This window comes from Colias eurytheme, chromosome 32 (genome assembly GCF_061535395.1).
Source record: "Colias eurytheme isolate Ceu_HAF_F1 chromosome 32, ilColEury1 Martin Lab GWU primary, whole genome shotgun sequence".
NCBI lineage: Eukaryota > Metazoa > Arthropoda > Insecta > Lepidoptera > Pieridae > Colias > Colias eurytheme.
In genome coordinates this window covers 5,726,754-5,751,102 of record NC_143011.1, presented here as the reverse complement: position 1 = coordinate 5,751,102, position 24,349 = coordinate 5,726,754, and the positions used below count along the sequence as shown (strand labels likewise).

At 35.2% G+C, this 24,349-nt stretch overlaps 1 long non-coding RNA gene across 1 annotated transcript; it reads right to left on the bottom strand.

The window, feature by feature from the left end:
• Positions 1-1,685: 1,685 nt before the first annotated feature.
• On the bottom strand, positions 1,686-3,149 carry LOC149895234 (uncharacterized). Its single transcript, XR_016458564.1, has 2 exons — positions 2,608-3,149; positions 1,686-2,280 (listed from the first exon to the last, which is right to left on the bottom strand). It is a non-coding gene; the product is annotated as an uncharacterized LOC149895234 (long non-coding RNA).
• Between the last annotated feature and the right edge of the window lie 21,200 nt (positions 3,150-24,349).

Sequence of the window (24,349 nt, the reverse complement as noted above, 5' to 3'; positions counted from 1 at the left end):
CGCCAGGCACCGCAATACCACGCCGGGCGTCGCGCTACCATCACTACCATCAACACGTCGAGCCTGAGATCACCGGAACCAGAGCGACGTGTCGACGTGTCGTGCAACTATCCTTCAATCTCATACAAAACCGGTCAGTAGATAACATTCCACTTTGAGTGTACAGTAAGATAAAGAAAGTAGGTTTTCAAAATGTAGTAACTTCAAGCAACTTATTCGAAAGAAAAAGAAATTTATTGCCAAAAAAATTAGTTACAAAATTTATTTTAAAATTAATTGAGGAAAATGGTCACAGCCTCGGCAAAATGCTGCACAAAAACAGCGCTAATTTACAGGCTGTACCGCTTTTCTTTAAACCTCAAATGCACTAGTTAAGGCATTACTTTTCGTTTTTAATCGAATAGCAATAAGGCTGTCTTTGTGTAGCAATTAATTGCTATTTGTCAAGGGTTATAGCCTAAAAAACTAACGCAGGTAGTTTAAGAAATTAATGCGGGTAGTCAAGAAACTAACGCGGGTAGTTAAGAAACTAATTTGAAAGTAATTCGCATACTGTTTTTGTTCTGATACACGGACAAGTGAATGTTTATTGTTTACGTTCGATTGAAGGATCTGGATGCAGTGTACCAATTAATGTGCTTTCTTTGTTAGTGTTAGCTCACAAAATAACAAACATTAAAGCAATTCGTTACTTAATTTATCTTGATGGCAGTGCTTACGCCACAAAGTATTTTTTAAAATTACGTGAATTACCTACTAATGTAAACCCGTCCCTGAATAAGTGAAATAGGTACTGTTAATTTATCACTGCGTAAATAAGTTGAGTTAAATGTAATGCAATAAGATTAAACTATACACTGGTCTTGTAGGTTACAACTTTTAACAAAATCTGTAATCATTACATTCGGTACAGCCTGTAAATTAGCGCTGTTTTTGTGCAGCATTTTGCCGAGGCTGTGACCATTTTCCTCAATTAATTTTAAAATAAATTTTGTAACTAATTTTTTTGGCAATAAATTTCTTTTTCTTTCGAATAAGTTGCTTGAAGTTACTACATTTTGAAAACCTACTTTCTTTATCTTACTGTACACTCAAAGTGGAATGTTATCTACTGACCGGTTTTGTATGAGATTGAAGGATAGTTGCACGACACGTCGACACGTCGCTCTGGTTCCGGTGATCTCAGGCTCGACGTGTTGATGGTAGTGATGGTAGCGCGACGCCCGGCGTGGTATTGCGGTGCCTGGCGTGGATGTGCAACACCTGGCGTGGTGTCGCGGAGCCCAGCTTGGTGCCGCGGCGCTCAGTATGGATGCGTAATGCACCACATGGCGCAACGCATGACGCTCGACGCATGATGCTCGACGCTCGACGCATGATGCTCGAAGCCGGATGCTCGACGCGATGGCACGGTGCACGACATGACACGGCGCTGCTCTCGATGATACGATGATGCTCGCTTCCGACTTCTTGCTGTTCCCGTTGAAACTGGATCGAAGTGCCACGTGGTTGCGGCGCTTTGACTTTTAATCAGGTTATCGTATATCGTATCGAGGTTATCGTCACGTGTTTTCTCATTTGCTCGATTTGATCCCAATTCTGATGTCGGAGCAAGATGTAGATTGTGAATCTATTTTCAAGCTGTGGGCGTTGCGTTGGGTAATCAAGCAAAGAAACACCTCAAACTCAATCATTTCTTTATTTACCACCGATTCGGAAAGCAGTATCTACAGAGAAGAACCGGCAAGAAACTCTATAGTTGCTCTTTTTAATCATGTCAGTTTTACAATACAGTCATTTTAATACAATCACTTTAAATACAATCACTTTTAATAACCGTTACGTTACACATTTAAATTAAACACTAGCAAAGAAAAGGTTAACAGTTCCTAGTAGTGGAAGATCCGAACTCTTCGATGTTCGAATGTGAAGTGCCGTCCCGAGGGCGAGCCTTCACGGGCTCGACCCGGTACAAGCATGAAGTAAGCCGCCAACTTCACTGTGCTGCCACCTCCCGGAACTCGTGCTTAGAGTCGTTTTACATCCGCGCTATTGACCGTCTCCGACACGGCCATCCTGCGCTGAACACGTCCTCGTGTTTGTGGGTGCTGTAACACAGAAAACATCTCGCACAGTACATGCTCTTCGGCCAATCCTGATAAATTTTTACAATTAAACTCTGATATTTAATTTTTAGGCTTTTAAACCACAAAACTGAAAAAAACTAAATCCTTAAGATCACTTAGTTGTCCGTAAGTCTATCAGTCTATCTATCAAGACCTTTGAAATTCATATCGCATACCATCGTCCCGTTAAGCTTTGAAAAGTTATAACAGTCGATCAAAAGATAGCAGTTTTCGACATTCGCAGGGGACACGAGGAATCAATACCTTCAGGATATTTCTTGTGAACACAGAATCATGAAATTTGTACAAGAAACGTCCTATAGCAAAGAATCTCATAATACAAAATTTAAGTTCATATGAAAACAGGTTTTTTTTTCTTAATTTGAATATCCTAAAATAATTTCCAACTTCAACCCTTTGAAATTAACCATTTTGATTAAAATAATGAAACATTGAATTCTGATCATTTCAATTAAATTACTACTAAAAGAAAGTAACGCATAAGCGACCAAACACCACTTTCACTGCTATTGTCATCAGAAGATCATTATTAAAGTATCACAAAAAAACTAGAGCATGAATCTTATCCGAGGCCTGTGGCTTTTCACTAAGCCCATCATCACACACGCATTCCACCGAATGCCAACTCTGGCTTTTCACTAAGCCCAACAACACACACGCATTCCTCCGAATGCAAACTCTGGCTTTTCACTAAGCCCCACAACAAACCTCATGTTTGTTCCACACGCATTCCTCCGAATGCCGAGTCCCACGGACTCCCATATTCCAATGGTCTCTCCAAGACCCAACCTCCGCCAGCGTCACCCGCGCACCGCGCATCCACGGTTTACTATAAGCAGCTATCTGTACTCCTAATAGCAGACGCCGGCTTCAACGGACTACGGTAATACCGCGCATCCACGGTTTACTATAAGCAGCCATAACCCCTTATAGCAGACACCGACTTCAACGGACTACGGCTACGAAATGACTACTGGCACACTCTGACCAATCGAACTAAGATTCACCGCTATCACTCAACTCAAATTCAAGTTTCAAACATTAATCAACTTCAAGTGGTACTTGGCCCACAGGCATCCTCAGTATATTAACAAAGTGAAGTTACCCGAACATTGTATAAACAACATCTGTCTTTTCAAAGTGATTATTGGTGTTTAGTATTTCAATAGCTCAACAGTTAAAAAAAAAGAGAAATCTTATCTGAACTGAATATTACTCATCCAACCGAATATTAAAACTCTAGGTATCTTCTATACAGCCATACTGACAATCATGCGTCCCCGTACGCCATTTCTCACACTACATTACTACGGTAATTCATCTCGGGATACCAAAATAACTACCATCCTGCCTCGGCCCACACTGACCTTACAGGGTTACCATACTGCCGCGGTCCTCCTGACCGGTCAGAACACACATCTACTATCCTGGACCTCATGCCAGATAGAACACCACAATCCTTCGATGAACTACATTACCATCACAATATTATTTCACGCAACACACATTAACTTCACAACGTACGAGACAACACAACTATCAGTATGCTACAACTCTACTCAACTAGAACTCTACTGAACTATACCTCCCAAATCTATCATTGTGCTAAATAATTCATGCATTGTACTGAAAGTACTAGCCATGTTTAGATTATGATTGGTGGCGTTGGCTCTAAACATTAATAGATACCGCACGGTTTGGTTGGATGTTAAAAATCTGTATTATAATTAAAACCGTTTACCTGTTTTGATATTTTATTGCCTTATTCAAGGGGTGACCTTTTAAATTTATTTCTGACCCCAAAAGTAAGGACCAAGGTCTCTTCTTGTCCGGTTGGGTTAATACTGTGTGAGTTGAGACAGGTGGCAATTCTATGTTAAGATGGTTCAATTGTGCTTCTGCAGAGTTCTAATTGAATAAATAAAGGTTTGAGTTTGAGGTATTTTTGCCTCGTCGGGATCAGCTGTTGCTTCATTTTGTAAGTAACATCTAAATGCGTAATTGAAAGTCGTTACTGGCGCTTTCGCAGATTTACGCTAAAGATAGTGGAAATTGTAGTAACTTTAACTTTTCAAGCCCAAAAGGTTAACTAAGGTACACTTGAACCAATCTCATAAGTTCTAATACTTTTAATCATTATGGTTAAAAAAATACTGTAAAACAACAGATGATGAAATTTTCAAAAAGAAAAAAAAATACAAATTTGCCGCGCAATCGACATTAATTGACAGTTCTAAAAGTTTGTACCTATAGGTAATATTAATAGAAATAATTATCGAGATTTAAATGGCTCTACACGAGATTTATTTTGTTTTTTTTTATTACTATACTTCATAAAGACACAATTAACTCGTACCTACTCGTAATACGATACCTTGGAGTTGGAGTGAAAATATTGTTTGTAATAATTTGGCTAGGTAACTAATTATTGAAATGAAAATAATAATTAGAAAAATGCATTGTGAAACCGTTTTAAGCAAAAAACGTTTCGATAAACGTAAGTAATTTTATAAGTACCCTCGATAACAATACTTTTTGCAATATCACGCGACACTCCATCGTATCGCATTCAAAATTGGGAATCGGAGTGCGAGGATCTGTGGGTCATGACTGAGGTATTGTTAAATGGTAAGACAATTAAGTTAGCTATTTATATATAATACTAGCTAAAAAACCCGGCTTCGCCCGGGAGTTGATATGAGATGACGTGGTAGAGTCGAAATAAAAAAATAAACTATGACGTAAAAAGTAAAAAAAAAATTTATTGAAAACGTTTTCTCATTATTTACAATACTTGTTTATAAACAACATTTTTCATTTTATTGTCCGGAGTATATATACATAAATTTTTCGGATTTCCTACTCTTGAAGCAAGCTACATATAGCTGACCGTGAGAGAAGCAGGATTCTTTGAGGTTAATGCCACAATATTTTAAAGATTGTCCTTGCGCTTTGTTAATTGTAAAACTAAAGGTTAATTTTATTGGAAACTACAGTCTTTTAAATTGAAATGGCAATTCCGAAGAGATCAGTGGTATTCTAGGTATAAATACTGTCTGTCCTTTGGTCTTTCCAGAAATAAGTTCAGCTTCAATGATATTATTCGATAGCTGTTTTACGATCATTCTAGTTCCATTACATAATTTTGGGGAGTTGAGATTTCTGAGTAGTATGATTGGAGTTCCAATTTTCAGACGAAGGCAGTGTAATGGCATTCCTGGTACTTGTAAAGAGTTTAGAAATTCAGTGAGGAAGTTGACACTTTCTTCAATAGATACCATCGTGTCGATCGATTTATATATTTTCTCTTCATCAGGTATTTTCTTCAGAATATTAAAATTGATATCGTCAACAATATTATTTTTAGTGGCCAAAATTGCTCTTTGAAATAACCACTCTGCATTAGTATAGTTCTGAATAATATTTGGATAAATTTTGTCGATTAGTTCGTCTTCAGTAGTGGCTATATTACAGAAATCACTGTTAAGTTCAATGAGGCCGGTCGTTTGGTCAGTAGGATATGTACCTTCGCCGATTTGTAAAAGTATTTTAGCAAATTGTGCTGTTGTTTCATCTCTTGATAATTCAACTCTCATGTTTTTTGTTAATTGCAGTATTTGGACTTGTAGCCAGAGATGTGATTTTTTCAAGCATGCATTGATATCGTCTTCTCATGTTGTCTTGGGAATAACTGGAAGTGTTTGTCGAAAATCTCCTGAGAGTATGAGTAGATCCTCCCATTATTTCAGAGTTTTTTCGCAATTCTTGTAATGTTCTGTCCATGGCTTCTATAAATTTTTTATGGGCCATGGTGCATTCATCCCAGATGAAAATTTTAGCTTGTTTTAGAATTTACCACGTCCAGATTTTCCTGAAATTTTACATACCGGGAATTGTTGTTCGGCTATATTCAATGGTAGTTGTAAGGCAGAATGGGCAGATCGTCCTCCTTCCATAAGTGTGGCTGCAATGCCAGATGATGCTAGTGCCAGTGCGATGAGTTTTTTAGCACGTATTTCCGCCAGTATTAGATTTATGAGAAACGTTTTACCGGTGCCTCCTGGTGCGTCCAAGTAAATAATTCCACCAATATCGTTATTTATCCGGCTCATTATAACGTCGTAAACTTTTTTTTTATTGTCATTGAGAGTTGTGAGCATTGTATTCAAGTAGTTGATTGATGTTGTAACTTTTTTCCTTCATAATTTCGTAGTTTAGCACACTAAAAACATTTCTTTGTGGTGCTGGCATTCCAAGTTCTACTTAGGCTTGATTATTTATTGCTAAACATTTATCTTCTAAGCGAATGAGTGTTTCATTGAAGATCTCGTCATTGAATTCTATAGTCAGTTCAGGATTAGCTTGTCGGACTTGGTACAATATATCATCACTCATACTCCTTTTGAAAGAGTCCCATAGCTGTTTTGGGTTTGATGGGTTACATGTTGTTAATAGGGAAATTTCACGAAAAAAACCCACAAATAACTTATTTCTATTTCGTTTCAAAATCGAGAGTTAATTAAACACACTATTAAAAATACTCACACGTGATACTTCTAAATAAAGGCTCACAGATAACTTCTCTTATTTTCGTTTTGAAATCGCTCGTTTCGCTGTTCAAATTAAACTAACTCTGGTGAGCGACACCGGGCTCTTATATATTCAGAGAGCTAGGCTCTAGAATATTCGAGAAAATTTGAAAATATTTTCTCTCTCACACCTTCTAGAGTATTCTGGTCACTATCGTCCGCCATAATAAAAGGTTCTATAGCGGTAGCATTTGTACCAAAAGCGCGAAATTTTAAAACCTAAATTTTTTAAGGTTTTGAGAACTAATTTGGATAACTAAAATTATGTCGCTTTAACTCCAAAATATAAGTTAGCTAATGACGTACAAATACACAAAATTTAATAACTTTATTATAGCAACAAATTAAATTTAAGACTTTATTGAAATTTGCTCGCAACGCTTTTGGAAATGCAACCCAAACAATCGTTGTCCTGAATGAAGTTCAAATATTCGATAACAGATGGCGCCACTATGTAGGGTTGGAAAGTTCCTTATATCTTTAGAAACACGCCCTTAGATTAAAACGGGAACTTTCTAGCTTCTGTAGCGGTAGCGTATGTAGTAAAGGCGCGAAATTTAAAAACCTAAATTTTTTAATACTTTGAGAATTAATTTGGATAACTAAAATTATGTCGCTTTAACTCCAAAATATACGTTAAATAATGACGTATAAATACACAAAATTTAAATTTAAGATTTTATTGAAATTGGAATTTTAAATTTCGCGCCACTACTACACATGCTGCAATGGCTCACAACTATGGAGACTACACACTATGTCTATTGGAGTGTAATATAGTCTCCGAAGTTCAAATATTCGATAACAGATGGCGCCACTGCACTTAATTTCCAAGTTGAAGGGTCGGAAAGTCCCTTATATCTTTAAAAACATGCCCTTTAGATTAAAACGGGAACTTTCTTGTTCGAGGGGGGATAAAGGGCTATCACACCACATAAGTCCCTTTATCGTGTCGGGACTCCTTTTTAAGTTTTATCGGCACGCACATTTTATCGACTTAGTTTTATTATATATATAGATAACGACTTATGCCCTTATGCACTATGTTCATAATCGCACAACACGACTTATATTATTGCCAGTTTTGGTTTTATAGAAATGATGTGACTTATTATGCTTGAAATTTGTGTACTTTATGACTCAATTGAGGCTTTTTAGTGGAAAAACTATGCACGTAGCTTGAAAAACGAATGAAATCAACGGGTTTTTTTATCGTTATTAGATAATAAAAACAAAACATCATTTAGGTATTTATGCATTTAACCCTAGAAGTCCAATCTACGTAAATTTGACGTATGAACTCTTCTATATTTACCATCGAATCGCTGCAAAATCCAGAATCAACTCATTAGCCGTCGAGACCTAGCAGTACATAGTTGGCTCATCCATGTAAATTCCGCCATTTGGTTGTAAAGAGGATGTTGTGCGTCATTTTGACGTATAATTGGGCTTTTCGTAACTTTTAAAATTGTTTCAAATTTTTATTTTGTGATTTATTTGAATGATTTTTTTCCAAGTCACGTTTCACATGATATCTATAGTATTATACTATAGATTGAGTATAAAATGGGATCCAGACAACTTTAATACTAGGACGAAAAACCTTCAATTTTAGTAAATGACGATTATTGTCCTCCGCTGGATTTGGACTTCAAGCAAAGGGATTGGGTGGCTGAAGATGTTGTCCGGAGTAAAACCGAATATGTTATGGGGTTTTGTTACCCATGTATAATGAAAGTCGTAGATTGTAAAATAAACCTTTAATCGATCTTTCAATAATACAGTACTATGTTGTTAATGCTATACAATGTTTCACCAGTCACCACAATGAGTCTAGTCTGTACAGGTTAGCAGGAGACAATCATTGAGTATTGGTATTAAATACGTATCAACTGCGTATTGCGTTTTGCGTATTAACTATTGTCCTAGTGAATCATTTTCACTATCGTCGAATCAATTTAAAATTCGATCAAGTGCGTTCCGTTTCGGAACGCCACAGATAATAAAATATAGATAATAAAAGTGGCAACGCCACAATGTCATGGTGGTATACATTGAGGATACAAGCACTATAAAGAGATAAGAGAAGCCCGAAAACCATATTCCTGTATGTTCAGTTAATACAGGAAAAGTTATAGGTGGTCAGTGGCGATATTTTACGGCATGATATAGAATTTTAACAATTTCTATATCATATAATATCAAAATAATGTAGATAAATGCTAATGCTTCCTTCTAGGGAAGCGCGCTCCATCATAGGCCACATCTCAGCTTACCATTAGGCGAGATCGTGGTCAAGCGCTTCCCTATCACACAATAAAAAATAAAAAAAATAAATAAATAAAATACAATGAGCCGCAAAGATTTTATGAAAAAATTAAGCACAGATTTGAAGGTGCCTTGGATGCAAATACGACTTGTGGCACGCACTTTGAAGAGACTCTACGTGACAATAGCCCAATTTTTTCAAAATATGTGGTACCAGAGTATCCATAAAATGTTTACGAAAATGCAGGACCAAAGAAGTATCGATATTGCGGATTTTTTTCCCATAAAAAAGGCAAATTACCAAAGCACAGTGGCTAAAACGCTCATAAATTGTCAAGACTGGTTATAAATACTTTTTTTTTATGCGACTATTATAGACTATAGTATTATTGTCTTGATTATTGTAGTTAGATAATTTTTTTGAAAAAAGATTAAAAACGAGTTATTTTTTAAAAACTTACCCAATTATAAGAAGAAAATATAAGTTTAACATTTTTTGTTGGCTTTTTTTAGATGATTCAATTATCGTTCTGTATTTATATAAACAAAGAGTATAATATCATTAAATGCACTTAATGTGTTAACTGTATTTTTAATATCTATTGCAAAAAATAGTTAATTTCCATAGAAATATATTAGTATCCCAAGTTAACTGATAAATACCTTTTTTTAAAAATATAAAGATTTGTTGTTGCAGATTTATTGAAAAAAACGATTTAAAAATAATAAGGAATAGTGTGTGTTGTTTCCGTGCAGTATTCAATTAATAGACCAATAGCAACACGGCATTAATGCCAAACTGTCTCATGTCGTCACTTGAACCAATGACACTAAAAGAGTTGTTCCTTTATGCTCATGAAACTGTATATAATATTATGTAGTATTTAATAAACTATAATATTATGCTTTTAAAAATATACGTGTTTGTGAAAAAGTAAATTCTAGCCTATGTTCAAATAAAAATAGTAGGTAGCGTTTATTTCCCTCTGAGTAAGTAGTGTGTATTGTGTATCAAAAGTAACATTAAATACAATCAATTTTAATAACCGCCTATATACCAGGTATATAGTTGTAGCATACTGATGATCACAATACGTTGATCATATATTAGTACATTTCGCATTCAAATCATTCAAAATTATTGTAAAATACACGATGAAATTCGAAAATTTAGTTAAAAACATACTTTGTATAGAACGAATTGTAAAAACGCGTTCACTCGACCTAAGTAAGTATCTAATATGATATCAATAAACTAATCTGAATTATTACTGACTCTACAATTCCTATTTTCATTAAGTATTCCAATTATCTTAATATTAGATACCCAATCTCGATTAAACGCGTTTCTATCTGTGCTTTTCCGTAAATCATTGTTTCATTTTCGAATGTCACTGTAGCGACGACAAGCCAATTTACGAGTTACCGAAATTTTATTTATTTATTTTATTTATTAGAGAACAAAAATTCACATTTATTTAAAACAATTTTGCGATGCGAAACCTTACGAGGTTTGTAGCAACGCTCACAGTCGCATAAACACCGTTTGTTATTCGCAAGGAAGACAAAAGAAGTGACTACATAAACCGGTTCCTTATCTATTCATGACATACAAATACAGGGTGTTCATTACAATGTTGTTTATTATGTTTATTTTATTGTTTTAATTAATTCGAGAAAATATCTTTTGTATATTATTTTGTAGTTTTTAATATTAACATCCTTCTTGACTTTTTGTGGCATAGAATTAAGTATAGTGGGTAATAAGAAATTAGCCGTACGCTTCCCATAAAGATTGTGTACTTTAGGAATAATTAATTTTTTATTAGTTATTTGTCTGGTAGCAAACTGATGCGAAATGGGATTTTGAAAGTTTATGTTATGAAATTGTTCTATGAGAAAAATCTTTTGAAACATTTGTCTTATTGGCAGTACATTACAATAGCTAAATAGTTCGAGAGGTTTATCTTTAAACTTGTTTTTAATATTAATAGGTACAATTTTTTTTATTAGTCTTAGTTGTAAATTTGTGATTCTATCAATGTAAGTATTAAATGTACGTCCATAACTTGTGATACCGTATTGTATTATTGATTCTGCCAATGATCTATAGATACCGAGAAGAATTTTGTATGGTACTTTATTTCTGATGATATATAATTTTGAGAGTATGGCCCTAAGTTTATCACACAGATGGTCTATATGATGGTTCCAATTAAATCTGTTATCAACAATCAGTCCTAAGTAAGTATAATAAGGCACTTGGTCCACACATTCACACGAGCAGTCCGGGTTATAATATGTAGCTTTGTGAAGACATACGTGATTGTGTGCCGTGATTTTAAAATTATTAAAGTTTTTCAAATGACTCGAGTGTACATGTACTATTTTTGTTTTCTTAACATTTATGACAAGACCCGCATCGTGCGACCACATTAGGATACGCGTAAAATCTTCCTGTAACTGTTGAGCTGCAGTATTAATATTTTTGTCTGAGGCTATTAGACAGGTGTCATCAGCATATTGATAGATAGAACAGTGGTTGATGACATGTTCCATATCATTTACATACGCCAAGTACAATAAAGGTCCTAACACCGAGCCCTGTGCTGTACCCTCGGTGATGGTCATTTCATTGCTCATTTCATCGCCTACTTTAACACGAAATTTTCTATTAGCAAGATAATCTTTAAATCATCCCAGAAGAGGTCCACGGATACCGGAGTTATCTAGTTTGTGTATAAGAGTGTCATGCCTGAGTGTATCGAATGCCCTACTATAATCGATAAATAATAGCAGTACATGTTTTTTGTTATCGAGACATGAGTTTACTTCATCTGTAAATTTTGACAAAAGTTGTGAAGTTGACTTACACGGTTGAAATCCAAATTGAGAGACAGATAAAATTTTATTTTCGGCATAGAAATTCTGCATTTGTTCGGCTATAAATTTTTCCACGATTTTGTCTAATACCGGAAGAATGGTAATCGGGCGATAATTTTCATACTCACTTCGCGTACCCTTTTGCACGCCTCATAAGCGAAGCGTTGAGGTGGGTACTACTGTCACTTCGCGCAAAACATCTGATTTTTCAAACTTAAAATGTCTTTATGTATCATACATTGCACTTGTAAGATAATACATACACACACATATTAAGAAAAAACACTATTTTTAACGTTCATGATATTTTTGATGTCATTTTTGTTATTTAAACTAGTTAAAAAACAGTTTAAAAAAGTTCTGTCTTGGACGTCCGTGTGTCTGTATGTGCGGATCCTTTTTCTTGTTAACACGATAGCGACCGAAATACTTTACTAATCGAGTCTTTTTTTTTCTCTTACGCTTGAGTATGCTCAGGAATAGAACCCTTTCATTTTTCAGGGTCTGATTCGATGTGGTTTAATTGTTATTAAATAAACAAAAATAATAATTAATAAATATTTATTAAAAAAAAATTATGAGGCGTGCACTTTTGGATTTTTTTGTGAATAGGTCGGATTATTCCAGTTTTTAACTCTAAAGGATATTTAGCATTAACAATAGATGCATTAATAAATTTAACTATAATATCTACGATTTTAGTGCATATATTTTTTATGTCAATACATCGAATGTTGTCGAATCCGGGAGCTTTATTGATATTAAGTTTTTTGTTGTTAGCTTTTTTAAGTAGCATTGATTTATTTTGTGGATAATAATAATCATTTTCACATAATAGACGCTTATTGCATTTAGGAATGATTTTTTTAATACTATAATAAAATTCTTGTGCAAAATTATTAGCAATTGTTTTAATGTCTATGTTATTTTTATGAAATGCTTTTAAGATACAGTTGTCTATTGAATTTTTGCAGCGACCTGTTAATGAATTCAAAATTTGCCATAAAGCGTGACTATTGTTGTAGTTTTGATTAATTTGATTATGATAGTAATTATTTCTTGATTTTTCTATGAATTTACGCGTTTTATTACGTAATTTATTGTATTTTAATCGAAGTATTTTATTAGTCGGGTCATTTTTCCAGTCAATAAAAGATAAATCTTTTTTTTCACACATAGTTTTTATGGTGCTAGTAATCCAAGGATCTTTGTTTCTTTTACTTGATGTTGAAATTATTTGTTCAAATTGTGATTGATTATAACAATTTTGGATGGTATTTTTTAAGTTATCATATAATTTATATGGACACTCTGTATTCGTAAAATCATCCCAGCTAACATGATCAAGCAAATTATTAAGTTTATTGTTATCTATTTTTCGAATGACTTTAACGTCACCCTGTACATGTGCTAATGATTGTCCAATGCACGACAATACGATCATACGGTGATCAGCCATTGCAGTGCCGAGCGCGCCCGAGTACAGGTCTAACAATTGCGTCCTTACAAAAATGTGATCGATTACGCTACGCGTTATTATTTGGTTTCTTATTTCAATTCTTGTATAATCGGTTATAACACTTGTTAGACCGCACTCGGCCATGCTATTTATGTAAAAATCTTGAATGTTACCCTTTATTTTGCACGCCTCATAAGCGAAGCGTTGAGGTGGGTACTACTGTCGCTTCGCGCAAAACATCTGATTTTTCAAACTTAAAATGTCTTTATGTATCATACATTGCACTTGTAAGATAATACATACACACACATATTAAGAAAAAACACTATTTTTAACGTTCATGATATTTTTGATGTCATTTTTGTTATTTAAACTAGTTAAAAAACAGTTTAAAAAAGTTCTGTCTTGGACGTCCGTGTGTCTGTATGTGCGGATCCTTTTTCTTGTTAACACGATAGCGACCGAAATACTTTACTAATCGAGTCTTTTTTTTTCTCTTACGCTTGAGTATGCTCAGGAATAGAACCCTTTCATTTTTCAGGGTCTGATTCGATGTGGTTAAATTGTTATTAAATAAACAAAAATAATAATTAATAAATAATTATTAAAAAAAAAATTATGAGGCGTGCACTTTTGGATTTTCCAAACTATTTATATCTATGTTCATGTCTCCTAAAACAAAAATATCTAAGTGTTTAAAAGGTTTACTAGATAAAAGATCCTTTATCTCCCTTACGAACAAGTATTTACTTTCGTTGGGTGGCCTATATATTGCACAAATTGTTGCAACGTATTTGTGATTAGTCGTTAAATGACCTATGATTGATTCACAGTGATTTAAAGTGTGATGTTTGAATGTAAATACGTGAACGTTCCGTATGTATATTATAATACCGCCACCTTTTTTATTCTTACGTAACTTTTTGTGCATTATATAGCCATTTACATTGAACATATTTGCGATATTATCTTTAATGTTTACTTCAGTTAATATGAGAATATCTATTGGTGAACATGAACTGTTTATTAATTCTAAAACATAACAAAAATTTTTAATTAGTGATCTTACATTTATATGGACTAAATTTAACTTAAATTGAGATTTCGCTAACGATGGAACATTTTTACAAAATGAGTTATATGTACTACAATTAAAAAGTTCTAAATTATTGCTTGGGATATTCGACTGAACTATGGTGACCTACATAAAATACTATATCTATTACCGCCGATGATGTGCTGGTGCTGCCTGGTTGAGGAGATTTTCAATGTCTGTTTCGCTTCTGATCACAATAGGTTTATTATTCTCTGATTTACGGATTAATATAATATTCCCATTCTGGAACCACACATATTTATAATTTGGTGTTAATTTTTGCTTAGCTTGCCACAGCAGGGTTTTATTCGCTTTAGTTAGGGCTTTGCGTACTATCACTTTGGTTTTAGCTGCTGGTACTGCTTCATCACATACCACCTGTCCCACAAGTACCTCTCTGCGTCTGGAAGCACGTACCCACATATTACATAATTCCTCCTGTTTGAACTCCAGTTGAATACATCCATCCTGTCCGTTTCTTCCTTCCAGGCGCTTCACGTTGGAGATTCCTTCTTTGGTTAGATTTAGGTTATCAGCTAACTTGTTACATAAGTCATTAAGGTCTTCATTAGGACGAGACGGAATGTTGGCAACTTCTATGACGGTATCCAGACGCTGCTGTTCCATATAGCGCACGTGTTGTTTTAATGCATTTATTTCTAGATCGAGGTGTGAATATGTGCGTGTACTACGCACGAAATGAAACTTCTTTATGACCTTATTTTTTCAAAAAAAATAATTTACTATATGCAACTTTACAGAAATATGTCGAATCACGCGTGATAGGGATAAGAAAAAAAATGGTGCGTAACGGAAAAATGTCACGCTAAATTTTTTTTCAACCCCGATAAAGAAGTTTCACTTCAAAAACCTTCAGAAAACCTGGATGGGTTTTTCTTTTCTCTATGCAATTAAACAGACATTATCTGACGATAGTATGTAAACTGTAAAGGCGCTATTAACCTTAAGATTATTTTCAACAGTCTTAAATCTTAATATCTTTACATTGAACGGACCCAAACGTCGATGAGATAGTTAAAATAATTTTAAAGCAATCAAGTTACGTACTCAAACTAAATCTAGACCCGTATTCCAATCATAACATTTATCTTAGGCCAGCTGTTTATTTGAACACGCTAATTATCTGCGACATTGTATTATGAACTGCCTAAATAAGGACCTAATAAATTCTCCCAAGTAAAAATTCAAAACTAAATGCCTCGATTTACCTTTTATTCGATCAAAGTAAATCTGTAACATTTCATAAAACTTCATATCGTAAAACTGTATACTGTGAATTGTTCACAACTTTATTTTAAGAAATTACCTCAAATATCACCTTAAATAAAACCTACGAAAAGTTTTTTTTTTAAACCTCTAATGCACTAGTTAAGGCATTACTTTTCGTTTTTAATCGAATAGCAATAAGGCTGTCTTTGTGTAGCAATTAATTGTTATTTGTCAAGGGTTATAGCCTAAATAAAAACTAACGCAGGTAGTTTAAGAAATTAATGCGGGTAGTCAAGAAACTAACGCGGGTAGTTAAGAAACTAATTTGAAAGTAATTCGCATACTGTTTTTGTTCTGATACACGGACAAGTGAATGTTTATTGTTTACGTTCGATTGAAGGATCTGGATGCAGTGTACCAATTAATGTGCTTTCTTTGTTAGTGTTAGCTCACAAAATAACAAACATAAAAGCAATTCGTTACTTAATTTATCTTGATGGCAGTGCTTACGCCACAAAGTATTTTTTAAAATTACGTGAATTACCTACTAAAGTGAACCCGTCCCTGAATAAGTGAAATAGGTACTGTTAATTTATCACTGCGTAACTAAGATGGGCTGAATGTAATGGAATAAGTTTTAACTAACTACAAAACCGTAAAGCAATATCGCACGACCTAATAACAACAACACTGCGTAAATAAGTTGAGTTAAATGTAATGCAATACGATTTAACTATACACTGGTCTGTAGGCTACAACTTTTAACAAAATCTAATCGTTACATTCGGTACAACCTGTAAATCAGCACTGTTTTTAACCGACTTCAAAAAAAAGGAGGAGGTTATCAATTCGGCCGGTATGTTTTTTTTTTTTTTTTATGTATGTACACCGATTACTCAGAGGTTTCTGAACCGATTTACGTGATTCTTTTTTTGTTCGATGCGGGATGGTGTCGAATTGGTCCCATAAAAATTTTATTCGGATAGGCCCCGTAGTTTTATTTTATGAGCATTTTTGTCTGTATTTGTAAATGTTGCAAGTGCAAGTTTGAAGTCGGTTGTTTTTAACGCAGTTATTGACTTGTTGTGCAGCATTTTGCCGCGGCTGTGACCATTTTCCTCAATTAATTTAGGTTAAATATTTGATTCGATGTCCCCGAATTTCATTATTTTGTGCTGTTTAATCGATAGCTGGTAGTGGATTTTCTTAACAAACTGCTTTTCTTTTCCAACAAAAATGCGTAGTTTTTGTGAAAATCGAAAATGAAAATTATTTTTTTTAAGGTTATTTTTGTACTAAAAACGACACTTTTATACCATTGTCGTATTAAAACTTCTAGTAATCTCGCACACAGGCAATATTTTTAAATATAATGCCGTATTATTAATTTATTTATAACAATTTCTTAAATTATATTACCTGGAAAATGTAAGTTTGTATTTACCACGTATTTACGACATGCCATTATAGATAATAAATGTTATATGACGCGTTCACAATTGTAGATAATAAATATAATTCGAAAGTGATTTTTAAAATGAATTTGTCAAAAATAATTTTAAGGACAGCGCTAGTCGTCCGCTAAACGGATGAATAAAATAAATTAGTTGTCCGATTACCGGATGAATAAAATAATAATTCTTTAGAGAACTGCCGCACGTATTATAGGTTTTTTGTGGGGGGAGGAGAGGGGGGAGGAGGGCACACGTAGGTATTTGATTTTTTTTGCGCGTCGACGGAGCCCCGCTTCGCGGGGCTCCTATTTCTGTGTAGTTTTTTTTTTAAGAAACCTAACCTAACCTAACCTAACGGATAACCTAACCTAAACTTGATTTTTTTTTGCGCGTCGACGGAGCCCCGCTTCGCGGGGCTCCTGTTTCTGTGTAGTTTTTTTTTAAGAAACCTAACCTAACCTAACCTAACGGCTAACCTAACCTAAACTTGATTTTTTTTGCGCGTCGACGGAGCCCCGCTTCGCGGGGCTCCTATTTCTGTGTAGTTTTTTTTTAAGAAACCTAACCTAACCTAACCTAAACCTAACCTAACGAATTGAGGGCGAATATCTCGGCCATTTTTGATTTTAGAGAAAAGTTGTTCCTATAAAACATGCTTATATTAGCGTAATCTTTACGATAAAACAATAATAAATAGGTGTTATAATGACACCAACTCCATCAAAAATTTTTTAAGTCCTGAGCCCCCTTTGCTTTAATCCAACCCAACTAGCTTTAGTGTTAAAAGGTTATCTAGTAATCAGAATAATCGGACGATTAAATTATTTTATTCATCCGGTAATCGGACGACTAATTTATTTTATTCATCCGTTTAGCGGACGACTAGACACTTCGTAATTTTAATTTAGATAGCATTTGATAATAACAAAAATTTTACGATACATAAATAAAATACAAACAGGTTGTTTAAACCTACGTAGTTTTTTTTTGTTTGAGTGGGAATCGCCCTAAAGTCGCTTCTGGCACTCGCCGGCCGCTGCCGCGGCACGCTCGCTTCGCTCGCTCGGCTCGTGCGGCAGTTCAACAGTTAACCTAACACGCTCGTCGCTTCGCTCCTCGCTACCTATTTGAATACTAAAAGTAAAAGTTAATCGATTTTTAAAACTGAAGCAAGTGAGCTATAAAAAAAACATTAAAAATTAAAATGTATCATTTATACTCTATGATAAGCTAGTATATTTGTATTGCTAATCTGTGATCTGCGTCATATTAACTAATCTGTGTTATCTGTGGCTTGTTGTGAATACAAAATATGGAACGATTTTTGGCTATACTAAATTGTTAAAATACTATTTTGACAAAATAAATTGTAATATGTAAATAAAGTAATAGGTACGTAAATATATTTAAAAATAATGCGTGTGAGTGTGATAATTAGACATTTTGATACTATAATGGCTTAAGATTTTACTTTAAGTTGCGTTTTTAGTACAAAAATAACCTTAAAAAATATCATTTTCAATTTCGATTTTCACAAAAACTACGCATTTTTGATGGAAAAGAAAAGCAGTTTGTTAAGAAAATCCACTACCAGCTATCGATTAAACAGCACAAAATAATGAAATTCGGGGACATCGAATGTAATATGCAGCCTTAATTTAAAATAAATTTTGTAACTAATGTTTTTGGCAATAAATTTCTTTTTCTTTCGAATAAGTTACTTGAAGTTAACTACATTTTGAAAACCTACTTTCTTTATCTTACTGTACACTCAAAGTGGAATGTTATCTACTGACCGGTTTTGTATGAGATTGAAGGATAGTTGCACGACACGTCGACACGTCGCTCTGGTTCCGGTGATCTCAGGCTCGACGTGTTGATGGTAGTGATGGTAGCGCGACGCCCGGCGTGATATTGCGGTGCCTGGCGTGGATGCGCAACGCCTGGCGTGGTGTCGCGGAGCCCAGCTTGGTGCCGCGGCGCACAGTATGGATGCAGCACCACATGGCGCCACGCATGACGCTCGACGCTCGACGCATGATGCTCGACGCATGATGCTCGACGATCGACGCATGATGCTCGAAGCCGGACGCTCGACGCAATGGCACGGTGCACGACATGATGACACGGCGCTGCTCTCGATGATACGGCTTCCGACGCGGTGATGCGAGCGGCAGTGTCATCCGTGCAGCGCGAGGCGAAGTTGCCACCCTGCCCGCACATAACGAGCTCTCCCTTTGTCTCCGGCTGCTCAGTGACACGTATGCTCGTAGATCTGTAGGATGCTTCTTCCCGTTGAAACTGGATCGAAGTGCCACGTGGTTGCGGCGCTTTGACTTTTAATCAGGTTATCGTATATCGTATCGAGGTTATCGCCACGTGTTTTCTCATTTGCTCGATTTGATCCCAATTCTGATGTCGGAGCAAGGTGTAGATTGTGAATCTATTTTCAAGCTGTGGGCGTTGCGTTGGGTAATCGAGCAAAGAAACACCTCAAACTCAATCATTTCTTTATTTACCACCGATTCGGAAAGCAGTATCTACAGAGAAGAACCGGCAAGAAACTCCATAGTTGCTCTTTTAATCATGTCAGTTTTACAATACAGTCATTTTAAATACAATCACTTTAAATACAATCAATTTTAATAACCGTTACGTTACACATTTAAATTAAACACTAGCAGAGAAATGGTTAACAGTTCCTAGTAGTGGAAGATCCGAACTCTTCGATGTTCGAATGTGAAGTGCCGTCCCGAGGGCGAGCCTTCACGGGCTCGACCCGGTACAAGCATGAAGTAAGCCGCCAACTTCACTGTGCTGCCACCTCCCTGGAACTCGTGCTTAGAGTCGTTTTACATCCGCGCTATTGACCGTCTCCGACACGGCCATCCTGCGCTGAACACGTCCTCGTGTTTGTGGGTGCTGTAACACAGAAAACATCTCGCACAGTACATGCTCTTCGGCCAATCCTGACAAATTTTTACAATTAAACTCTGATATTTAATTTTTAGGCTTTTAAACCACAAAACTGAAAAACTAAATCCTTATGATCACTTAGTTGTCCGTAAGTCTATCAGTTTATCTATCAAGACCTTTGAAATTCATATCGCATACCATCGTCCCGTTAAGCTTTGAAAAGTTATAACAGTCGATCAAAAGATAGCAGTTTTCGACATTCGCAGCGGACACATGGAATCGATACCTTCAGGATATTTCTTGTGAACACAGAATCATGAAATTTGTACAAGAAACGTCTTATAGCAAAGAATCTCATAAAACAAAATTTAAGTTCATATGAAAACACTAAACAGGTTTTTTTCTTAATTTGAATATCCTAAAATAATTTCCAACTTCAACCCTTTGAAATTAACCATTTTGATTAAAATAATGAAACATTGAATTCTGATCATTTCAATTAAATTTATGAACTACTACTAAAAGAAAATAACGCATAAGCGACCAAACACCACTTTCACTGCTATTGTCATCAGAAGATCATTATTAAAGTATCACAAAAAAACTAGAGCATGAATCTTATCCGAGGCCTGTGGCTTTTCACTAAGCCCATCATCACACACGCATTCCACCGAATGCCAACTCTGGCTTTTCACTAAGCCCATCATCACACACGCATTCCACCGAATGCCAACTATGGCTTTTCACTAAGCCCAACAACACACACGCATTCCTCCGAATGCAAACTCTGGCTTTTCACTAAGCCCCACAACAAACCTCATGTTTGTTCCACACGCATTCCTCCGAATGCCGAGTCCCACGGACTCCATATTCCATATCTAATGGTCTCTACAAGACCCAACCTCCGCCAGCGTCACCCGCGCACCGCGCATCCACGGTTTACTATAAGCAGCTATCTGTACTCCTAATAGCAGACGCCGGCTTCAACGGACTACGGTAATACCGCGCATCCACGGTTTACTATAAGCAGCCATAATCCCCTTATAGCAGACACCGACTTCAACGGACTACGGCTACGAAATGACTACTGGCACACTGACCAATCGAACTAAGATTCACCGCTATCACTCAACTCAAACTCAAGTTTCAAACATTAATCAACTTCAAGTGGTACTTGGCCCTCAGGCATTCTCAATATATTGACAAAGTGAAGTTACCCGAACATTGTATAAACAACATCTTTCTTTTCAAAGTGATTATTGGTGTTTATAGGATTCAATAGCTCAACAGTTAAAAAAAATGAAATCTTATCTGAACTGAATATTACTCATCCAACAGTATATTAAAACTCAAGTTATCTCCTATACAGCCATACTGACAATCATGTGTCCCCGTACGCCATTTCTCACACTACATTACTACGGTAATTCATCTCGGGATACCAAAATAACTACCATCCTGCCTCAGCCCACACTGACCTTACAGGGTTACCATACTGCCCCGGTCCTCCTGACCGGTCAGAACACACATCTACTATCCTGGACCTCATGCCAGATAGAACACCACCATCCTTCGATGAACTACATTACCATCACAATATTATTTCACGCAACACACATTTACTTCACAACGTACGAGACAACACAACCATCAGTATGCTACAACTATATATCGTCGATGTACGTACGACTATGTATTTGGGCTTAGTGAAATCACATATAAATCACACATGTATTGTGTTAATTTTATTTATTACGGATTCAACATCAAACAACTCTACGGTAAGTATCAAGGTGCGTATTAACTATAGAGCTATTATTTATTACCTTACCTAATACCTATAGGTATGTTATAGCTAATTGCTGCTGGGCGCTGGCTGCGATTTCGTCCATGTATCTACTGAAAGGTTTCATGACATAATATGAGCACAGGGGAATAAAATAAAAATACCAGTATGTACATCCAAAAATATTTATTTCAATTATTACAAATTATCCTTAATCTAATTTTGAAAATCTAACACTGAATTAGATTCCTTACAATAATATTATTCAAATTAATAACAAAATAACGTATTTTACGGCTAAATTAATATTGAACTAATTATGTAGTTAAAACACGAAAGCGCATTACCTTGTTATACCAAAAATTTTATATGATACAATATTTTCAACTGATATCGAAATGTACGAAAATAGTAATAATGTAATTGAACTGAGAACATAATATTTTAATATTCAGACAAAGCTGTATTGTTTCGATATACGTAGTTTTTATTGTAAACTGCACATATTTTCATAGAAAAATACTGTAAAACAACAGATGATGAAATTTTCAAAGAGAATAAAAAAATACAAATTTGCCGCGCAATTGACATTAATTGACAGTTTTAAAAGTTTGTACCTATAGGTAATATTAATAGAAATAATTATCGAGATTTAAATGGCTCTACACGAGATTTATTTTGTTTTTTTTATTACTATACTTCATAAAGACACAATTAACTCGTACCTACTCGTAATACGATACCTTGGAGTTGGAGCGAAAATATTGTTTGTAATAATTTGGCTAGGTAACTAATTATTGAAATGAAAATAATAATTAGAAAAATGCATTGTGAAACCGTTTTAAGCAAAAAACGTTTCGATAAACGAATTATGTTTTTGAATGAAATACAAATTATTGCATGCTTTTAAAATACAAGACTTAACTATCTACTAATGAAAGTTTTCATGCATTTTGTTCGAAACACGGTAGGTCAGCCGTGTTTTGTTACTTTAAAAGTGATGTAGGGGCTTGTTATGTGCGGGTGTAATAAAAGATGTAATAACTACGCAAAGGTTATATTTCGTTAACTACATATATATATTCGTATGTAATTAATATTCGACCTAATGCGACCAACCCGCGTCCCGACAAGCCCTTAACTAACTGTGCATAACGCACAAACTGTTTATATACGAGTTACCGTGTGAACCTATGGTGGGAACTTTCTTAGTAGGTACTACACTTGAAATATTTCGGTAACTCGTAAATTGGCTTGTCGTCGCTACATCATTCCCCCCTTAACCCGCGAGCACTCGCGCTATGAGCATTTTGCTCACAGTAAATTTAAAACATCCGCCATTTTGTCAAAATTATTCGTACGTACATCGTTCATTTGGTAGCTGAGTTTTGTTCCGTCCCCCACCCCTGTATGCAGTTCACTTCTCGAAAGTGTGCGCCAGTCACTTGGACGAGGTGGTTTGTTGCGCCGTGTACCATCAGGCGGCGTTTTGCTCATCGCGCGGGTATCGACGCAAGTACTTTTTTTTACTCATGACTTTATTTTTTTTCATCTTAGCGACTGTTTTACTGCTACTTTTATGTAATATTATGATTTTACATTACTGAAATAGTAATCTATTATGAATTTCTGTTATAGATGGATCGTGATCGAAGGGATGAACAAATTTTATTTTATTTTAGACCAAAACCTAGTAGTATCTTTGGTTTTCATAAGAGCAAGGTTCTGGTATCTTACGTACCAAACAAGAAGAATAAAAAAATGTTCTTATGATAAGTACACTTCATAACGACGACCAAATCGATCCAACAACTGGAACTACCGCGAAACCAGAAATTATCACCTTTTATAATAAACCGAAAGGAGGTGTTGATGTTGTGGATCGACTAAAAGAAGAGTATTCTGTGGCAAGAGTGGCATGTAGATGGCCGCTGAGATTATTTTTCACGATCCTAAACATAGCCGGAATCAACAGTCAAATCATTTACAAAGAAAATACGGGTATAATCATCACGCGCAAAGACTACTTGAAACAACTAGCTTTTCAACTAACACAGCCACATATCCAAAGAAGAAGCACCTTCCAAAATATTTCATATCCTCTTCAGCAAGTGTTGAATCGTTTTTTTACCAGAATCTGAGTTACCAGAAGAAGAAAAACCAAATGGTATCTGCGCGGTTTGCCCAAGACGCAAAAATCGCAAGACCAAAAAGAGCTGCATTTACTGCCAAAAATTTTTATGTACCGAGCATAGTCGTACAGTATGTGATATGTGTAAAGCTCGCGTATACGACGAAGATTAGTTATTTATATTTAGTTAAGTTTTTTTTTTGAAAAGTTTTTTTTGTCGAATTTTTTCCGTAAGACTGCCTTACAAGACTGGCAAATTAGTTTCTATGATTGTCAATTAAAATAAAAAAGATTAATATTGTTAACTCTTTGAATATATATTTTGTAGAATAAATAATGTGTATTTTATTGAATAAAATGTTTTTTTATTCATATTTTTTGGTAAAACAT